Source organism: Drosophila nasuta, chromosome 2R, assembly GCF_023558535.2.
Source record: "Drosophila nasuta strain 15112-1781.00 chromosome 2R, ASM2355853v1, whole genome shotgun sequence".
Classification (NCBI taxonomy): Eukaryota; Metazoa; Arthropoda; class Insecta; order Diptera; family Drosophilidae; genus Drosophila; species Drosophila nasuta.
The window spans coordinates 22,812,406-22,835,282 of record NC_083456.1 but is presented as its reverse complement, the minus strand read 5'-3'; the positions used below and the strand labels follow the sequence as shown (position 1 = coordinate 22,835,282).

The window sequence follows — 22,877 nt, the reverse complement described above, 5'->3', positions numbered from 1 at the left end:
AATCTAAGGCGAAACTACATAAATAAAATTATGCAGATTTGGTAATAGATCATGTTGTGACCTGCCTACATAGCAATTGGGTAAAGTAAAGTAATGCATTAAGAATTCCCTTCCGCTGCTGAACTTATGACAAACCCAATCTGATTATAGACGGCAGTCCCACATACAAATATATTTTGTAGATCAAAGGCGAGTGTATAAAAGTCTAGAAAGCAAAGGCAAAAACAAAAAGACCAAGCACAAATCAAAGACCAACACAAAAGGGGCAATGTAATGAAAAGCAATCATTCATTTGCAGCAAGCACAAAAGTCATTGCTAGCTAGACATTGCTCAGATACATATCTAATAGATGCCAAAGACTTGGGGCGCCAAATGCTTTATTTTTTTTGTGTTATTATTTATTAAGAAACTACAAGAGTAAGGAACCTAACGGAACGCCAAGCTAAGAAAAGCTGGCAGAAAAGTGTAATAAATGAAGTAAATCAAATGCAAAAGCGGAAGAGATGGAGATGGGGAAAGAGAGACGGAGAGAGAGAGAGAGCTAAAGCTAGAGCGACGCCTACGCAATTGGCAAAATGCAACGCGGAGCAAACGGTTTTCTTTTTCTTTTCGTTTCTAAGTGAAAATTGATGAAAAATATTTCATATAGGTAGAATAGATAGCATCTTATAAGCGGCACACAAGCACAGCCCGGCAGCTAGGCATAGATCATTTCTGCGGCTATTTATAAGCAATCCCCCACACACACACTAACACACATAGATGTATATGTATCTTAAGACAAGCATTGTATCTATCGAATACACGGCTGGGTCGTCGGTCGGTCCTGTGCTCTCCCGGCTGTCATTGTGATTTTTGCTCGACATGTGCAAGAGGAGCCGCCGCTGCTTTCATCTGCTATGTTTGTATCTCACAGATGCATTCAGATATACTATATGCGTATCTGCATCTGTAAATTTGTATCTGTATACACGTGTAACTATAACGCTTTGTTGAAAGCTGCAACAATCGGGCAGGCAGGCAGATAGACAGACAGAGGAATGGACAGACAAGTCGAGAGTTGAGTTGACTCAACACAACTTGCATGTCAAATTAATTTCATTCAATTTAAATGCAATTTGACGCCGTTTCACTCGCCACACTATTGAGATACGAGTGCATCACATAAGCATCTGTATCTGTAGCTGTATCTTTAGCTGTGTATCTGTGTATTTGCCTGTCAGTTTTGTAGATACTTTGTGGCAGGTACATATCTGCTTAGACACCTCTTCTATCTGCGTGCCATGCACACACTGATTCAACGTTAATGATGCAATGCCCCATGTGTGAGACTGTAAACTGTGCATTTTATTTTCCGATATGCCTTTTTGATTAACGACCCTTGCTTATGACTGCCACAAGGGGCATTCCATTTTTAATTCAATATTCAGTCAGTATTCCATTGTTTTAACTGTTAGCTTACCTCTTTTCAAAAGTGATGGTTCAGCTGAGGAAGTTTCTTGTAGTATTCGTTGGGTTCTACAAATGAAATGAAAATAAGAAAGTTTTAGTTAGTTCCAAGTTATGATAATCATATCTCTTCCAAGTTCTCTCCCCCTCTTCTCTCCTATACAAATATACAAAATACAAGTATCAAGTAGTCAAAAATAGGCTAACCTGCAGCTATAGATTTAACATTTAGTTAATTAGCAGTTTAAGCTCTCTTCGCCATAAATTTACAGCTTTTAGATGTGCTTATAAAAATTACTGCTCAGTAGGCGGCTCTTGCGGGTTGCCTTAAAGCCCCCCCAACAAACACAGTGACTGCAACTGGTGTTGGCATAAGGATTGAGGCAATATTTTTTGTTTTTTTCTTGTTTTTGTTTGACCCATAAAGCGTTTACCGCTAACGACATTCAATAATCATTTAAAAACAATAAAACTTAGCCAGAGAGAGATCAAAGTTCTGTTCACAAATAAAAAGAAAACTTTTGCTTTATAGGCACAAAAACCTAATAATGGCACAAATTAGCTTTAATTGTCGAAAAATGAGAGGAAAAGAGCGGCGGAAAAAAACAACCAAATAAACAAGAATCATAAGAAATAATCAAGCAAAAAAACTTATTGTCATTTCTTAAATGTTATTTCTCGTAGCCATCTTAGACTGTGCCCTACCCAAAAAAAAACTGAAAAACTCAAAAAGTAAACAGAGTTTCATGTAAAAGAAAATTGTTTGTAGCAAATGACATTCAAATTTACTTAGCCCCATTGTCCAGTTAGTGGGTTGACTAACCGACGTACCAGTTGCAAGTGGCATTAGCTTTCAGACACATTTTTTTTTGTCAGTTTACAGCTAACAGAAAGAAGAAAAAAAGAACGAACGTTGCTTTCGGAAAATATTCACACTCCAATGTGCTAATTTGTGTATACGTGAAAATTCTACGGTTATTTAGATTATCTAACCATGACACAATTACGTGGCATGAAAATACTACTATGCATAGCAGCAATAATTCTGCTGCTTTCAGATTGATATCGTTCTCGCTTTTTGATGTTTGCCAGACGTGTTAGATAAACCAAAATTAATTCTCACCTATTCTATAACAAAATACAAAGTTCTTTGACTCAGCGCTCGCTTTCAAATTGGTCATAACTAATATTTCACTTTTATTAACAAGTAAGAAAGCTGCAGTCGAAAATACCATATAATATACCGCAAAAATACTATAATATACCAAAGGTTATTCTTGGTATATCGATATAGCATTACATTGAAAATATACCGAAAATTACAAAATATACCATATTGACATTTTCAATTATTAACAAGCTGCAGTCGGAAATACCATATTAATATACCGCAAAAATACTACAATATACCAAAGGTTATACTTGGTATATCGATATAGCATTACATTGAAAATATACCAAATATTACAAAATATACCACATTGACATTATGGTATGTATCAAATATCGCAGCTATAACTTCCTGGCTTTATGAGGTTGAAGATGAGTAATACTCAAAATTATAATACCCTTCTTCCATATGTGTAGGGAGTATAAAAACATGTTTTGCCCTTTATCTAATATATCATCGCTTGTTATATAACATATGTATGTATTGTTACCCTCGTATTTTATATCTCAATAATTTCGTTGATTGCCGTCTTATTATTATTTACGATAATTATAGTTTGTCAAATCTCTGATTTTCACATTTGTAAGTTATATATTGCACATTTGACACACACTTTGACCATTTAAGCGCTCCAATTTTGGTGTCCACAAATCATCGGACGAAAGTTTCATAACTTTTGGCCCCCAATGTTATGGTTCGATGATATAACCAAAGAAAAGAAAAAGGTACCGCAAAAATATGCGGCTTCTATTGCCGTTAAGTATAGCAAAATTTACAGCTATGGGCAAAAGTTTTTGGCAATTTAATGAACACCATATAAATTTTGAGTCAAATCGCATAAATTACAAAAATTATGAAATATTATAGCATTAAAATTGATGGCGTCCGAAAATGAAATTGACAAATGCTCAATCAAGCTTTCGGAGCGTTGCGACGTTTGGCCATATTTATTGCTGTTGTTGTTGTTGTTGTTGTTGATGCTGTGTTTTTTCATTTCAACAAGCTGCAAAAAGTCATTAAACTTCAACTTAAATATCTTTTCGTTGTTATTGTTGCTATTGCCAACAAACTTCGAGGTGTCTTTGAACGTTTTAACACAAAATTATGCAAATGCATTTGGCTTGACTAACATATGCATGTAGGAAGATACTCGTAGTTTTATATGCTGAAGTGATAGATAAACACGACGATATAGATATCGAAGTATATACACACAATAATCTACATTTTATCTGGGTTGCATTAACAAACTCTTGGCATTTCCTATTCACGAATTTACGCAGCGTTTTCAATGTCAACTTTTGATTCATCGCTCTCTCTTGATCTTCGACTTACGAATTTCCGAAAATCACTTTACTGTTGCCGGATTTTATTTAATAGCTGATGTGTGACAAAAATTAAACTGCAATTTTCCTTTATTTATTGCTAATATGTATGTATTTATTTTTATGCCATGACGGGCCCCGTTGTTGACTGACCCTGAGACCGGAAAGTTGTCTGTGCTCTGTATGTTTATTCACTTTGTTTATTTTGCGGAAAATCTGCCATAAAAAAACATCAGCAATGAAAATAAAAATATCTGTATATACACATATGCACACACAAGCGTACACAATAAAAAAGTTTTCCCATTTTCGTGAACAAATTTGTATAGAGCTTAAAAAAAATGTATTGTCAGGGCGTTTGACAGATTTGTGCTACATTCACGTTCATACAATGAGAAACGCCCCCGATGGCCCTGAAATGGAGCAACCGCATATCATTATCGTTTTTATATATTCTTTTTCTTTCGTTTTCATTCTACGCATTTTGCATTTCATTTTCGGCGGGGAGCAAAAGTAAATATCTATATTTATGTGCATATATGTACTTGTATTTTGTATTTTGTATTTTGGCAGGTGGCCTCAAGCTTGCTCAGTAAACAATTTTAGCGTTTTGCTACTCTTAGACATTTTCAAGTTTAATTAATAAATTTGCTTTTGCTGTTGCATTTGCCTGGAATGTTTACGAGTTTGTGAGAGAACGGAACGGCTAACGCGCAGTTCTTCATAACAAATAAACAACAAAAATTCTATAAACAACTCAACAGCAATTCACACTTTAAACTGGGCCAGGGGGCAGGGGCTAAAGAGTAAAGCTTTGGCGTGGCAGGGCAACGGTTTTTTTTTTGTTTTTGTGTTTTTTTGGGGCTTGTAAATTTTTGAAATGTGAAAGGCAATTGGCGGCCAACGTTTCTTTCTCTAAACTTTTCTTTTCCGTTTGCTTGCTACTTTTCATACCCTATAAAAGCAGTAAATGAAAATGAAGACTAACATGAAATCGCAAATAAACAATATTTCATAAGTATTATATATTTAGTGAATACTAAAGCGCAATTTCTAGTCGAGCATTTCAATTTATTTTTGTTTGTCTTATTTGTTTGCTTGGCTACTTATAATTAGACGACTTATTGAATGGTTTCCAACAGTCAAGTTTACCTTTCATTATGGCAAAAATGAAAACATTTCGAAGAACTCCTTCAAATACAAATCGACTACAATAATAAGGGAGCTTAATACCGATGTGATCTCAAACCCACAGGGAGCTAATTTAATGGCATAATAAAATGTTAAATAGCTAATAAAAAACCAAATTTTACAAATTACAAAAAACAGAAGACAAAATGCTAGAAGCCGAAAAGGCCTTGTCAAGAAATTGGTTTCCAAAATCGAAGCTGGCCGATTGAAATCTACAAAAATTGCAGCAATGAACATGAAGAGAGAAGATCAAGATAAGTTAGTCGAGCAAAAGGCCAACCAGTTTCCATCTATCTAATTTGGCAAATAATTTACAGTTTCGCCATAATTTATGTGCATGCATAATGAAATTTGAGGTGGATTCAAAAGGGCGAGAGACCGAGAGAAGTTCTAAAACCTAATACAAGACAATTATTGTCCAATAAACTTGCCAAGAGACCAATTAGCATATTTCGATAATTTGCAGCTAGTCAAAAGTTGTCTCATTGTCTCTTCCCCAGCGCGTTTGAAACAGGTTCCCAAACAATTCTTCCCCAAAATTTTGCTAAGGAATGTTTGTTACAATGGGAGACCTTTTAAAGCGATTTATTGGGCAACTGTTGCGAGACAAATTAATTAAAACGAGATATGCATCATTTAACCAGCCAAGGAATTTCACAATTGGCTTCAATTCATTGCCAACCAACTAAATAATACAAATACGAACATCAACAGAGAACGAACAGCTGCATTATATCATGACAAAAGATTTTATATTTTCTTTTGGGCGAACTTTTTTGTAGTTGCATCAATTTGAAATTTTTATTCGCCTTGTCATGTGTTTAGTTAATTTTGAAAATAAAACACATTTAGCCGCATTATTCATTCATTCTCTCATTCACACAAAACAAAAGTGATTCGATGACATAAGCTTACCCATTTAAATCCTTTTCGATTTTCGATTTAACAACTGGCAACAGACAAGTATTGTTTTACGATTCGTCGCCAAGAAGCTTCGACTGTGGAATGCCCTGTATTTTACAGGGCTTAATTACATGGAAATATTTGTGCTTAGTCAGCGAATATTTTAGATATTTTTTTAGTTACACAATCGCTAATTAAATTTGTGCTGCTTTGGTTGAAAATCTAGTATAATTTGAATGTAATAGTATATTGATATACCAAACATAGCCTACAGTATATTTGTTGTATACTTTAATAATGCCACCAAAGTTAGTTTTTTACTAAGAAATAGAATATAATAGTATATTGATATACCAGAAATAGAATTCAGTATATTTAAGTAATTTGTGGTATATTTTAATAAAAATACTTCTGTTACTAAAAATAGGTGGCGCTATCTCACAGTTTTCTTTTTAATATTAAATTTAATTGAATTTTGAAAATAGCTTCCACTCAGTTTTTTTACAATACACTTTTTGTATAATAACCCAATCGTAAAGCTTGGACACAGACGGTGCGAGATGAGTCGGAAAAGATCCAGCATGGTGCTTTTAATTACGATAGCGCTACGTGCGTGCATTTAAATGAAGCAAATGGAAACAACAATTAATCAAATTGTAATGCAGGAAATTAACAAAAGTGCGCGCGTAAAGGCAATTAAAAGAAAATTAACAGCTGAGCAGCAGCAGCAAAAGCCAAAAAGGAAATCTATGCGTCGCTCTGTTGTTTATTATTTTAGTCGTAGTTGTTGTTGTTTTTGTTGTTGTTTTTATTTTTGCGGTGCCGTATTGTTTGCAATTTTCGCTGCACACAATTATAATTATCATCACATTTGTAGTGCGCTTGTACTTTGTTGCATAGTTTTTGTTGTTTCCATGATTTCATGGCGTTTCATTGTTTTGCATTTTGCAATGTAATGCAAAAATCAACAACTAGAAACAACAATAAAAACAATAACAATGCATGTATATATGTACATATATAGTATTAGTGCCAGGGCCGCAGCAACACGCCAAACTTTGGCGAATAGAAGGCGTCGAAAACATAAATCTCGAGGAACACAAATTACTTTTTTTTTTGACAAATGCAACCAAATGGAATTTTAATGGAAACCAGAAATAAATTACAAATTTATTGGTGGATGGCACTAAGAGTAATGGAGACATTCATCTATTAAGTACAGGAAATATAATTTGATATTAACTCTATTCAAAACTTGAATATTCTGTGGTAAAATATTACAACTTAAAAGAGAAAAGCCAGGAAAACATTTGCCTTCAATTTGCCACAACACTAACCACATCATAAGTATCAAAGTTGTCCCTAGCATTTAATTTATATTCATGGTTGATCAGCTGTTAATGGCACACACTGTTGCCACACCCAATCAAAATTCAAATAGTCAACCATATATTGTTGATGGCCTTTTTTTGGTTGTTGGGTGGACAATGCTGCAACATTGTGGCCAAAATGTCGCTTGTTGCTTGTAGTTTATAGTTTATTGTCGATTTTCATCATATTTTGTGTTGTCTTATTCACATTATCGTCATCGTCATCATCATCATCATTATCATCACCATTATCATTATCACAGGTCTGCGTCCGCACGAACTTAACTATGAAAGAGAGGCGTACATTGAACCTAAAAGTTTGCCGCATTGCCTAAAAGTGATTGTACGACGGCCAAGTTAAAGCTGGAAATGGAAATGTAGATGAGAAGACCCAAAAGAAAGAGACAGAGAGAGAGAGGCAATGATAGAGGCTGAATGGATTTCTTTTGTGTAATGCTCATCTGCAAAAACATCTTGTTGTAAATATCTCATGCACATTTTGCTCGTTTTTCCTATACAACATGTGACAATGATTTCACCAAATGATAAACGACTTTTCGCTTTTGGGGTTTGCGCACAAATTGTCAAATTTAATTGACAGACCGAAACGCAGATCGATGCGATGCAAAAAATGTTGAAACGTGACCGAGAGACACCATCGCCATCGCCTATCGCTCGCTTATCACATGAAAATGAAAATTCTCGAAGGCAAACGTTGATTAATTGAAAGCCCCGCTAGCTTATTTGTCGTCATCAGCGTCGTCGTCGTCGTCGTCATCGTAAGCTAAAGTCAACAGTGCCAACTGGCCGCTAGCGATTGTAAACACAAAGAATGAATTCCTAGAATTACGCATACACCGAAAATCCGAACTCAAAACTACAAGCTTCGTCATATGAAACCCTTTTTTGGAGAATACCCTGGAGACATAAAAGTTTCAACAAATATGCATTAGTCAAGAAATTGAAATGTAAATTGAAAATTTCTTTATCAATTTACCATTTAACTACTAAAGCATTGTTGGGTTTTTTGTATTGACATTATAATAAACATGTTAGAAATTTAAAAATTTGAAAACCAATATTTAAAAAAAAAAGTTTACCATCTCATAATCTGAAATCTAATAATTAAAAGTATCCAAGTTTATCACAAACTATCACTTAAGAAATACATGGAAAATTGATGTGGTTAATCAGTGATTTTTTTAGTTTTTTTATACGATCGATGGCTAAATGTGTGCTGCTGGTGACGGTTTTAAATCCTTTAGTTGACAATCAATATACCAGAAATAGCATTTTTTAAATCATAAGAAATAAAAGATCTATTTAATTGGCTTTAATTCTCTGCGGTTCAACTACAGGGTATCTGCAAGTCGTTCTTTCTGGGCAACCCTGTTTTTGCCAGTCGCTGTGTATGCTCTTTTATACTTTGTTTTTGGGGCGATGGGCAAACATAAAAATCCATTAATGGCTTAAACCAAACGAGCGACTCTAACCGGAAGTTTACAAAAGTTGACAGCGATCGTTTGTTCTTGTTCTGCACACACAAGTTCAAAGTGCTCTTTCTCTCTCTCTCTCGCTGTTGTAGTTGAAGCGTCAGTCAGGCATTAAGCACATTGACATATGCCAGCCAGATTCCAGCATGCAAACAACAACAAGAGCGAAAGATAGATAGAGAGAGGTTGTGGAGTGCAGAGAAGTCGTATCGATATAGCTCAACCACAACATAAAAGGCGCCTTTTTGCCCTAACGGCAAATGTCAATTAAACAACAAACAACACAACACTAGAGATACCCTAGAAAACGATTGCGAACCTAACTAAAATAACTTCAAATGTGAGTAAGAAACTTTTTTATCTTTTAATAAATTTAACGCTTTTCAATATCATTTAAAAAACTTGAAATTGATCACACACCTTGTGGCAATCAAGTACAGGGTATTCGTAAACAAGAAAGCTGCAAAAGCGCAATATGCGAAAGCGGAACCGACGCTTTCGGTAACCTAAGACAACATGAAAAACAGTTGGGGCCACACGAAGACACCAAGTAAAAGAAGCAGAAGCAGCAGCAGCAGCCGCAGAAGCTGAAGAGGACGTCGGAGGAAAGACGAAGACGAAGTGGCACACAAAAGCGCATAAGTTTCCGTTGACCGTTAATTAAAGCCGCAAGACAGTAGCATGCAGTGAGCGAGAGAGATGGATATATGGCACACACTCACATTGGGCCACATAAATTTGTTAGCGCCTTGACACAGCTGCATTAGAAACGCAGCACGCGCTCCAATTCGAAAGCCCACTTCGAATGCACATGATGAACATTGCAAAATGGGGGAGAGAGAGGGGAGGGAACATTGAGAGGAAACGAGCGACGCCTATCAAGGTTGCAATTGCCCCAATCTGCGTCGGCGGCTCCGCTAACTGTTTGATTAAAGATCATGCAACGCCCGCCTGCCAAACAGCGGAAAAGAAAGCAAAGAAAAAAGTAAGCAACGAAAGATAGATATGCTAAAGAAAGATATGTCGATAGATAGCATAAATATAGACAGTATGTGCTATATATAGATAGCAAAATAAATATAAGTTACACATATGAAAGTAGAAGAATAGATTGATATATAGACAAATATATTTGATACCTTTAATGATTGATTGCCAGCTAAATTCAGTTAAATAAAAGATTTGCTCAGGATGATAAGATAGAAAGACACATTGAAAATTGATTATGCTACCGCAGAGAACATTCCTTACAATTGCTCACGCTTTTAAAGCGACCCCAAAGGTGGCAGCTCCAAATGTGTGGCATACGCTATGATCGATTCGCTATGCCCCATAAACAAAGTGAAGCTCAAACAGAACATTGGCTTTGCAGCAGCAGCTGTGCGGTGTCTGCAATTTATGTTAAATATTGTAAGAAATCTGCGAAAGAGAGTTGAATGTTGAATGTTGAACGTTGAATGTCGGACGTTGAGCGTTGAACGTTGAATGTTTTCCAGCCGCAAAATGTCAGCTGTTGCCGTTGTCGATGTTGCTGCTGTTGTTGCTGCTGCAACAGTTGTTTGGCCATATGGCCAAATGGCGTTGTATGCAACATAACACGCGTCTTGCGGCTGGAGAAATTGTGCCAATTTGCTTGCAGCTAAAGGTAAAAAGGCAGCCGAGCAGAGTCAGGCAAAACCACACTCAAAGTCTCTCTATCACACACACACTCGGTTAGTCTCCCTCTATCTATCTCTTGCACTCCATGTCGGCATTATTGATGATGACAGAAATGTGTCGTATGTGTGTGTGTCGTTTGAACGCTTTTCTAAGCGTTGGCGCTGTTTGTTTGCAGCTGCAACACACAAAACGCAACGCAATTGCCATGAACCTCAGCAGCCAAGTTCATGGATGGACCAGTTGCTGATTAAGCCAGAAATGTGAACGGGTTGTTGTTGTGGGGCAAGCAAAAAAAAAAACCACTTCCCATATTCACAACTCGCTGCCAACTGGCTGCACAATATTTATGCCCTGCATTAATTTTAATGTCGAGAGATCGCCAATGACCTTGTGCGTAAATTTTAATCAGCACATCCTTTACAAAAATTAACCTCCACTCAACTCTAGAGACGGGCAACTGGCAACTGAAGACTCCTTCTGATTGTCGTCTGTGACTCACTTGACAGGCAAATTATGTACAAGTTATGGTGGATTAACCATCTCCATGCAAACCTCTACAAATCGGAACAAAAGACATATGTATATATAAGGCCATGCACATATACGATCTGCGATCGTATCGGTAGCCAAAGGGAATGTCAGACTGTCAGAAATGAGAGTTTTTTTTCTGTACAGCATTTGATGGACAGATTTGGGTTATAAGCAAACGCTGCATCTGTTCTCACCGATTGTGCCTCAAGTCCAGAAACTTAAATGTTAACAATTTAATTCACCAAAAAGGTAACAACAGTTAAGACAGCCAAACACAATGGAAAGCAAGATTCTTATCAAGCTGCAAGAATGGCTATCAACCTATATATTATACGATGTTGTGACGAATTAGAGAAAACTAAATTGTAAGGGAGACAAATAAAAAATTAATACTGCAAAAATACTGAATCCAAATTTTAAAATACTACCGCAAAAAATACTAAGAAAACAAAATTTGAAAAATACAAAGAAAACTAAATTTTAATAGCTACAAATAATGCTGCACAAAATACTACAAATTATTCAATCAATACAACCTAAACTGACAAAGAATATAAAATAATACTGCAAAAACACTGAAACTAAATTTTAAAATCCTACCCCAAAAAATACTAAGGAAACTAAATTTTAAGAGACACAAATTATACCAAAAAAAATACTGAGAAAACTAAATTTTAAGTGATACAAATAATAATGTATGAAATACTAAACATTATTTAATCGAAATAGTATAAAAACCTAGATTAGGTATTTTAAAAAAATGACAAGAATATAAAAATAATACTGCATAGATACTGAAACTAATTTAGGGGCCACTACGAATTTTAAAATGCTACCGCAAAAAATACTAAGGAAACTAAATTTTGAGGGACACAAATAATACTGCAAAAATGTACTAAGGAATCTAAAATTTAAGGGACACAAATAATACTGCATGAAATACTATAAATTATTTAATTGAAATAATATAAGAACCTAGATTAGATTTTATAAAAATGAAACAAAGCTGAAAACAATTTAAAAAAGAATACTGCAAAAATACTGAGAAAAACAAATTTTAAGGAACACAATACTGCATACAAAATAATACTTTCACTATATTTAATTGAAATAATATTGAAAACAAAATTGTATATTTAAAAACAATGGATACAGAATATAAAAATAATACTGCGCAAAATACTATGGCATCTAAACTTTCAATAATATACTATAGTACAGTTTTATATAATCGAAAAAATTTTCAAACCAAGATTAGATTTCCAAAAAAGCAGCTGATAATTGAATAGTTAAAAGTCATTATTTAAAATCAAATATTTGCTTAGCTCTGACGTATTTTATTTGATGTGTCATAGAAGACCAAAATTGCTCATACAGTAAATAAACTGTCATTAAGACTCGGCCAAGTAAAGTTAAAAGAAGGAATAATGCCCACCTTAAACAAAAAACGAACAAGATAATCGAGAATGACAACAACATTATGATGAACAAACATCTCGTTTTGCAGATACACAATATGCACAAGATATAAAAATTAGCAAATTGTTATTTTTATAATTTAATTGAAACGCCAAAAAGTCGACGAGGCAAAAGTTAAAAGCGACCACAAAGCAACAACAACAACAACAAACACTTGCCAAAAACAGAACCCAAAATAACAAAAAAAAAACTAAAAACAAACGAAGACGTTGAAAATTATGCAAAAAACATTCAAATTAACACGATAATCGGGCGCAAAATGAGGAAACCTTTTACATTATAATCTCAGTCGTAATACTACATATATATATATATATATATTTTTTGTTGGTTTCAGTTTTGGGGCACGTCTCACTGACTGCCACAGGGCCAAACAATCGAGAACTGCTATTCTGAGTGGTAAGTTCTCTTTTATTTCTGTGTGTTGTGTATTTGTGTGTGTTTTTGGGTTCCCCCGAAATGCATTCGTATGCGCAATCATGCGCATTATTCAGTTCATTCATTCAAACGAATCATTCATGCGAATTTATGAATATTAAAGTGTTGGTTTATATGCACACATATGTGGATTTGCATTTGTATTTGTGCTCCCATTGCCAAATGTTTGAGTTGGTCTCGTTTCTCTGCTTGAATTTCAGACGCGAGAATATAGTTTTTTGATTATTTTCAAGCAAGTGGCATATGGATAGGCGTATTTCTGGTAAATGTTTGCGGTTTCCTTCGATATTGTATTCAAATTATGTAAAAACGAGGTCAGTGCAAAGTAAGTCGAGTAAATAGTGAGATTTAACTTTAAAATACAATTTTAAAAATGCATTCCTCTCTTGCACTAATCTTAACTTATGTTAAACGACTTATTGTTCAATTCCTCGAATTCTTTGGCCCCAAAAAAATAAACAGCATCGTCAATTTCGACACACTCAAACACACACCTCTCTGATATTTAAGCAATTTAAGCTTCTGCGGTCATTATATACCTGTGCATAAGGTGACGAGATAAACGCTTTGCCTAAAACCACAGCCCAAAACCGAAGCACAACAACAACCACAGCAACAACAACCACAGCAATGAAATCTGCAGACTTGAAACCTTGTCTTGTCAACTTGCATATAAATTTTTATTTGGCCAACTTAAGCAGAAATAAAAAATAATAATAATAAAAAAAAGAGACAGGGAGATCTGAGCAATAAGCTTATGCAGTGTGGTTTAACATGACCCGATTACTGAACTTTTGTCTTAAGCGCACAGTTTAAGGCTTTAAAGTTAGTCAGAAAACCCCGAGAGAGGGAAATAAATGTCATTCATACTTTCGTTCTTATCAGTCGAATGGCATCACTCAACACTTATGTCCAATCCCACGTAAAATGCAAAGAGATCATAAAAAAAAACATATACGTTATAAAGAAAAAAAGGAGACAACAACTTGTACATCTTTGTTGGTGTTCATTCAAAAAAACATTTCCAAATAAAAATGAAATGAAAAAACTATGCACAGCTGGTACTTCAAGCTATCAACACATCAAATCACCTTCCTTCCCTCACTCTCCTCTCTGTCTCTCTCACTTTCTGGACAATCTCGGCTAACCTCTGTGAACTGCAAGTTGGGGAAATATCATTAGGCCTAGATGGAAATGGAAATGAAAATGGAAGGGCTACTGGTTTTCACGTTCCCTATCTACCTACCTAACTAAGTATCTCTCTCTCGCTGTCTCTCTGACCAGGCCTGAGTACAGAAAACCACAGAGAAAAAAAAATCATTATTATTTTTATTACAAGTGAAGAAATATATGCGTGGGAATTTACATGAGAAAATGTTTAATGTTTACAACAACTAGAAAATAATAATAATAATGATAATAAGTAGAAGAAGCGGCTAAAGCAAAAGCAAAAGATGATGATGAAGACGAAAAGGTAAACACAAATGAAGTTGAACACAATTTTTGCTACTGTTTGTCAAGTGGCATGGAATTGTGGAGTGTGTACTGTGAAGAATGCCCCAGAGGCAAAGTCATGTACACAACATTTTGTGGTCGTCATCATCATCATTGACTTCATAATCGACTTCATCATCGTTGTCGTGGTCATTGTGATTATCCTACTACTTCGTCATGCCGCCATCGACTTTGACAATTTGCCGCAGTTCAGTTCTCATTGCCAAGCAGCATTTGCTCTTTGCCCTTTTGGCCTGCTATTGCCAATCATTTTTGGCCATGAAATACCATTCCATCAACATGCATTTTTAATACATTCATTTTGCATAATCCTCTCAGCAGCCAGAGCTTAAAGAACTTTACTTCAAGAGTACACAAACATTTCTTTCTCATGATGTCATTCAGTAGCCGCTTACCAATTAGCGTTTCCCCAAACCCCACAAGAAAATACCTACGTATATATATATTTAAAGGTACTTTGTATTGTATTGTGTGTGACAAGCTCTTCCGTTGCATGTTTAACAACAGCTCAAGGGAAAAGGGTAGAGACAAGAGAGAAAGAGAGAGAGCCTATGACATATTCTAGGAAATTACATTCCAAAAGAAGTCAGTTTGTTTACGCTTTCCGCTTACTTTTAAACATATTCTCTGCCTCATACCCTGTACAAAGCCCAGCTGATGGGGTATATTGTTAAGCCTTAAAAGTAGTGGCTTACTCTATAGATTCAGCATACTCCAATCCAGACACATAATTAATTCAGTTTGTGCGCCAAAAATTCTTGATATTTTTGTGCTTTTTCGGTGATGGATAATCCCATATAATGCCTTGGGGACAAAAGGTCCAAGAACAACAACAAAAACCAGAAAATTAAGTAAAGTTTTTTTTTGAGGTAAAAGCAGAAAACGACAATATTAACAAGTTGATGAACGCTATTCACTGGCATAACAAATACACTCACGAATTTCACAAACTTTTGCCCCATAACAAATTATAAAGTGTGGCTGTGTGTGTGCCTGAGTAAGTGTATGTGTGTGTGTGTGTGTGTTTTTTATTCGTAGTATAGGTTAGAAAAAGTTTACAGAGTGGAGTTATAGGAAATTATGTCTAGAGACAAGGAAGAAGAAAACCGAGTTAGCGGAGCCTGGCTCTTGTGGGACGGCCGCGAAGCAATGCTTCACAAGTGCGTCGGCGCCACTTACTCCCTCGTTCGTTGTCTTGCCTTCTCAGCCCTCCTTTGCTCGTTCATGACCGCAGCCACAAATTGGCTGATCAGTGTCCAGTTAGCGGACGATACCAGCATCAGCGGAACCAATGTCGACACGGTTAACCTCTCACCAATTGCAACTGCCAGCTCTTGTCTGAGGGTTGCGTATCTACCGCATTGGAAGATTACGTGCTCGGCGTCCTCCACCGCAGTCGGGAAACAAACGGGGCACTCTTCGGCTGTGTCGTGTCCGAACCGGAACAAGTAGCTCCTGAAGCAGCCGTGGCCGCTGATGACCTGGGTCAAGTGAAAATTCAACTGGCCGTGACTCCTTGTCGTCCATTCCTTAATGAGAGGGATAAGCCGGTGAGTCCACCGCCCTTTGGACGCCTCGTTCCACCGGGTCTGCCACCTTTCGAGGCATTCCCTCTGTGCCCTTTGTTTAATGGATCTCTTCTCGGCGTTGGGTAAGGAGCCAGTCTGGAGTTGCCGGAAGACACTTACCCTCTCCCTGACCATTTCCTCGAAGGGGGGTATGCCGGCAATGACGTGTGCAGCCTCGTCGGAAACGGTCCTGAAACCGCTTATGACTCTGATGGCGCTCAGCCGGAAGGTTGACGCCAAGCCGCCGATGTACGAGCTTTTGATAACGGCGTCTGCCCAGATAGGGGCAGCATAAAGGGCTATGGACCTTGTTACGCTCGAAATTAATGCTCGACGACACTGTTTGGGGCCCCTGGTGTTGGGCATCAGGCGAGATAACGCCCTGTTGGTGACAGCAGCCTTACGGCCAACCTCCTGTAGGTGTTCCCGAAAACTCAGCCTCGAGTCGATCGTCACTCCCAGGTACTTAAGTGTACGCTTGGAGGTAATATGGGCGGCTCCGACCTTGACTACAGCTGTTTCCACTTTCTTCCTGCTACTGATCAGCACTGCTTCCGTTTTTTGGGGAGCCAACTCCAGTCCGACGGAGAGCAGCCAAGTCCCAATGCAATCGATAGCTCTGTTGCAATTTGATTCGGCGACCTCCAGCTCCTTAGCGACCACAAGAAGCGCAATGTCGTCGGCGAAACCAATTAGGTTTGCTCCTGTCGGCAGGTCCAGTCGAAGGATTCCGTCGTACATCGCGTTCCACAATAGCGGGCCAAGCACAGACCCCTGAGGAACGCCTCCAGTCACGATGTACTCTTCTGTTCGAACACTGGTATCATATTTGAGTACTCTCGACGAGAAGTAACTCCTGATAATCTTTAGCAACTGCCGTGGGACTTTGAATGCGTCTAGCGCCCGTAAGATGCAGTTCCACCGGGCCGAGTTGAAGGCGTTTCTGATGTCCAATGTCACCATCAGACAGTACTTCTTCTGGCCCCTTTCCAGCGAGTGCCAGCAATTGCATTGGAAGCAATGCCAACTACCTTCTCGATTGCATCTACTGTCGACCTGGCCTTCCGGAATCCATATTGGTTGGGGGAAAGGTTTCCGTTCACCAATATAGCTTCCTCCAAGCGAGTGCAGATCACCTTCTCCAGCAGTTTCCCCGCCACGTCGATGAGGCAGATAGGCCTAAACGAGGATGAATTGCCAGGCGGTTTCCCGGGCTTCGGAATTAGGACCAGCTTTTGAGTTTTCCACCTATCCGGGACTACAGCTTCTTCCAGGCACTTATTCAGCATTGCTGAAAAAGCTTCTGGATGGAGGGAGCAGGCGAGCATTAGTGCCCTTGCGGGTATGCCATCCGGACCTGGAGCGCCGGTTTGTTTCATACTCTAACGCATTTTAACACCTCCTCGCTGGTGACCAACTTCAGCGGCAGACCATCGTTGGATGCTGTATCTGGCAGCCATGCGTTGTCTTCCTCCACGCTGGGAAACAGATCCATGACAATCCCACGCAACAGATCATCCGGTGGTGGTGGCGATCTCCGTGCCCCGATTCTCTTTATAACGATCTGGTATGCCTTGCCCCATGGGTCGTCATCCAGTGTGTCACACAGGGCCAGGAAACACCGTTTTTTGCTCTCCTTGATCGCATTTTTGAGAGTTTTGCGACTCTCTCTAAAGAGTGTTTGCCAATATAGGAAGGAGGGTCTTCCCGCGCTCTCTGATAGCGCCTCCTCGCGTGGTTGCAGACACGTCTTGCAGCGGCAATGGTTTCGTTCCACCAGTAAACTGGTGTATGGCGTAGCGAGGGGTTTACTCGACTCGGCATGGAGCCTACGCAAGCCGACTCTAGCCTTTCCATGACAGTCTCGACCATCTGCTCTGCGCTGCCTGAGACCTCCAGCTCTCTCAGCGAGCTTGTAAAGCGCTCGACGTTTAGCTTGCTGGCTGAGAAATTCCTCCAACGAGGTGCGGCAGAGATGCACCTGAGGCTCCGAGCTCCAATTTTGCAAAAAATGGCCATATGGTCGCTCCCTGTATAGGAGTCACTGACTCCCCACTCCGCTAAATGAGCGAGCGAACTGCTGCAAAATGTTAAGTCAACAATTGAGCCGGTACCGGCCCTGCTAAATGTCCATTTCGAGCCTTGATTGAGGAGAGTTAGGTCCAGTGAAGCAAAGGCTTCGACCACCAATCGCCCTCTTTGGTTGGTGACCATGCTACCCCAATCGACTGCCCAAGCGTTGAAGTCGCCTGCGACGAATGCTGGTGAGTGGTCTCTCACGTCCGCAGCTAAACTGTCCAGTGTGTTGGCAAAGTCCGAAATTGACAAGCTGGGGGCTAAGTACACGCTGTGTGTGTGTGTGTGTGTGTGTGTTTGTGTATGCTTTGAGGGCCCATTCAAGCTGTCCATCAAAAAACAGCGGCGCTTATTAAACACATTTCTGAATTTCAGACTTGTTGCTCATTGTTTGGGCGTTTTGGGGCAACAAGTTGACTTTCGAGACACGTGTCTTAAAAAGTAAAGAAAAAAAAAATACACATATAATATTTTGTATGTTTATTATGCATATCATAATGATCTCAATCATAAAGTAAAGTTTTGCCTTTATGCATAATTTCAACACAATTTAAATGCTCCACTCGTAAATCTATAGAAAGTCATAGATATCCAGACAAAGACAGATGCGAGAGAGGCTCTCAGTTAACGGCTTTAATAAGTGTCTATATAAAAATTGACATGCTGAGAGTTTTATAGCTCGTCTAAGGTGATTCTCTGACGACAGTTTTCCTTGAGAAATTGACATCATGCTGATAAGACTGTGTGACTTTGATGACAACCATAAAAATAAAGAAGACCTTTAGGAAGATATATCCAACAGCTCGCAAGATATTCTCGTCTGATAATTTTCATTGGCGCCAATTTGGGAAGCCGGCGAAAAAATTCCAATCTCAAAAAAAGCGACATAAATTCTATTGTCCCAAATGTCCCGAAAACCAAAGAAATAATTAAATAAAAAACGAAAAACCTAAACAAGAATAAGAAGAGTAGATAGAGTAAAATAAAAATGCGCATTTCCCAATTTTCAGCTTCGTTTTGTACGCTTTTCTTGCCCATTTCCCAGAGCATTCCTGTCTGCCAAGGCGAGAGCCACAGAGGATGGAACCCTCAGGCACATACACACACACACACACACAGATTTAGCACAAATATCTCCCGATGCTACAGTATGTGTGTGTCTATAACATTGTATATATAGTATGTGAGTATGTTTTGTATGCATGCATATATTTATATAGCGCCTATTTTCATCTAATTTCTTTCATTTCTACATGCCTTGCTCTATTTTTGTGGCGCATTTTTAGCGTTGTTCGCTTCTATACCATATATAAAAATATATATATGAAGCGATATATATGTATATAAATACGTTAGTATATCTGGTGTATAACTCAATTTTCATTGCAGTTGGAACGCGTCGCGTTTTCTTTTTTTGTTAAATTCTTCTTGCCGAATTTGTTGTTCTTTTTTTGGTTGAATTTTTATATGCTCCATTTTTAGGCGCTGCGTTTTTTGGACTTTGTTTTGTTTGGCAACCATCGACAGACGGTCGAACTGTCTGTCCAATAAGTAACTGGGTCCCCGCGGCCATAAACTATTGAGTGGCACATCAACGGAAAAGCTTATTTTTCTTTTGGTTTCCCCTCGCGTTCCCTCAGCATCCATCTATCCATCTGCATTTGGCCAGCTCGCTAATTATGTTGTATCGAATTTTCATTTCAACTAATTTAAATTGTATGCTCTATTTCACATTTGATTTGAGTCGCCATAAATTATAAATTTTTCTCTTCTATATAGTTTTGTTTTTATGTACGCATTGAAATTTCTGAATTTTACGCACGTTACGTGCACTTTGAACTGGCGCTAGGCCATAAAAAGTTGGTCAGATTCGAGAAGAACTGGAGCGCATTAAAACCTGCCGGTCGAAGTGTTGATTTATAGCCAGCAATTTCCATTAAGAGAGACGATCCTCATAAGACAATGTACTAAAGCTTTCAAGTTCTCTATGCTGAATATTTCGATGGAATATTGTATTAAAGAAAACCGCTTTTCATTATAATTTCTATAAAATACCTTTCACGTAATTGCAACTTTCATTCAGTCATAAATAAATCACTTGATATTCAATGCACTTTACAATAATAATCATAAATTCAAGTCCATGCCGAGAAATTATTGGGTGTGGTCTTTTCGAAGAGAGAAATTGCCAAACGTTCATCGATAATATCAATATTCATTTAGCTAAACACTTGAATGCATTTTGCACAATACACTTACCATAAAAAGGCTTTAATAGGAAGGTTATGCTAGGCCTGTAAAGAAACCATAAAATATAGATTAGAAACGGACTTGAACAATAAACAATCATAAAGAATAGTTACAATCGAATAAACATTAAAAATGTATTTCTAGGCTATTTGTATTGTTCAATGATATGAGCTCTATATTCATTTACTGAAGTATTATAAAAACCGATCAAAAAAAGAAATAAAAACCGAACCGAACTCTTAAACTGGGTCACATTTCTATGAACGTTGAAATGCATTCAAAATGCATGTCATAAAATCGAAATTCATTTATATGTTAAACAATTTTAAGAACTTGTTAAAAGTTTGTTGTGCTTGTCAAATGAAATCATAGCAAATATTTTAAAGATGCGTATTTTCGAATATGAAAACATTATTTTTGAATGGTATGCAATTTTGCTTATGACGAATCTATTTGCAAACTTGAAGTGACAAGCAAAAGTGACCCAACAGCAACCCCATTAGCAGACCCTCAACGTCCCCCCCCCTTAAACTAAAAAGACACCCCCGCTCAGTGCTTAGAACCCGCATAGTGCAGTCGATGTATGAATCTTCATTTTTTTGTATTTTTTTGCTTAGCCAAGTGAAATTCCTTAGCCTCAGCCAGGCAGCAAGCACGCAGCATTAAAAATAGTCACAAATTTTTTGCCATTTTGTTTTTATTTTCTATTTCGATTTGACAGCTCAACAAAAAAATAAAAAAGAGACACTCACAAATTACAACAAAAAGCAAAGAAATATTTAACTTAGAAAAGAATAAAAAAAAAATATGCAGGCAGCTCATCGAAAGACGAGTGTCTGTAAAGAAGTGTGATAAACAAACAGAGAACACACATACTCAAATTAATAATGATTGAAAACGTTGTTTGGTTCTCGCAACAATTAAAATTGATGAGCCACATTCTGTGGTATTGTCTTCCACAGAAGAAGATTCATCACTTTGCCCGCTGGTCAAATTCTTGACAAATCTGCACAGTTTGTGGCTCCAGCAGTTTCTTCTTTTAGAACAAAAAAGACAAATATGTTTTTGTATACACTACTTGAGGGAATTACGAAATTGGCTTAGAAGAAATTTGAATAATTTCTCATGGGATTTCAGACTTCTTAGAGTAAAGATTTAGCATCAATAATTCAAACTCTGTTTTCTTTTATAGAGTATCGCTTGATCATCATATTATGCTTTTTAATTTTTCTCTTTTTTCTTGCGTTTACGGCCTCGCACATTTGCTGTTTCAATTAAAAAGAAAAAACAACTTGGTCGTCGTCATTTGGGTGTGCAAAAATAAACATTTTATTGGTCGCCTGGCGCCAAAGCGCCAAGTATCGCGGATCCGGATCACTTTGAATCTTTGCGCTGCTCGTCGTTTTTTCTATCTCACAATTTGTGTCTCAATTACGTTTGGGGGGTTTATCTGGAAAGCCGGTTCCCCTCTTTCCCGCCGCACAAGTTTTGTTGTGCAATTTATTTCAATTGCCAGTCTTGGCAATAAATGCTAATAACTTTGCAATTAAGACACCAAAAATACATTTAACGCAAAGCAAAGTGATTAACAAAATAAAAATGGGGAGACTGATGATAATTGTCTTTGCTGTTCGCTAGTTTGCTTATGCTTGTTTATGCAGAACATCAAACGCTAGCAAAAATCAAGTCAAAAGGGCCCGTTTGAAGAGCAGTCATTGGATCATTTGTATAATTGCCCATAAACATCAACGAGCCATGCAAATGAATGACAATTTGCAAAGCGAAAGCCACCTACGAAGTCGAAGAGAACCTTTATGGATTAAGGAAGAGATATACAAAAAGAGGAGGAATCGGAGAGAATAATAAACAGGAAACTGAGACTTAGCAGAAGATTAAACAGGCTGAAAGTAGGTAGCAAAAATACAAAGAAATAGAAAGGAAGAAAACTAAAATAATAAATGCAAACAAAATGCGAGAAATCTTGCCCCATTTAACAAACAAATCCTTGGACAAACCTCATAAAATCAATCGCTTGCATTCGACTTCAGATATGAGCCAAGAATAAAAGTTATAACATGTGTGCGCAAGTTTTATGATCACATTTAGTGACCATGGAGGACGTGTAAGTCGTAAATAACTGTAATAGTACAAGAGTTTGCTAGCAGAGATGTTTACCAATCGACACAGAACACTTTCCATAACAGCAAATCACAGTAATTGCCAAAAAGCACACACCAAACACAAACACACACTCTAGCAATGTCACAACTTTCTAATACTAACCCAGTTAAATTGTTCAATGACACGTAGCAGTTAAAGCAGTAGAGAGGCCCAGTGGCCCAGGCCTAGATCTTCAATCTTCAAACTCGAAAGCCTCAAAGATAGATAAATGGAAATGGAAACAAGAGGAGTGGAGTAGAGCGGTAGAGTGTGTGGAATCAGGGTTCTTTATGGCATT

General features: G+C 37.6%; 1 protein-coding gene across 5 annotated transcripts in view; it reads right to left on the bottom strand.

Annotated features, from left to right (window-relative positions):
• The window catches only part of LOC132787214 (uncharacterized protein CG43427), a 72,816-nt gene that overhangs the window by 36,667 nt on the left and 13,272 nt on the right, over positions 1–22,877 (bottom strand). For all 5 annotated transcript variants that reach the window (XR_009632521.1, XR_009632522.1, XM_060794138.1 and 2 more), the window contains 2 exons: positions 20,429–20,463; positions 1,464–1,519 (listed from right to left, as the gene is read on the bottom strand). The gene's annotated coding sequence lies outside the window, so the exon portion shown is untranslated. The remainder of the gene's footprint in view (positions 1–1,463; positions 1,520–20,428; positions 20,464–22,877) is intronic.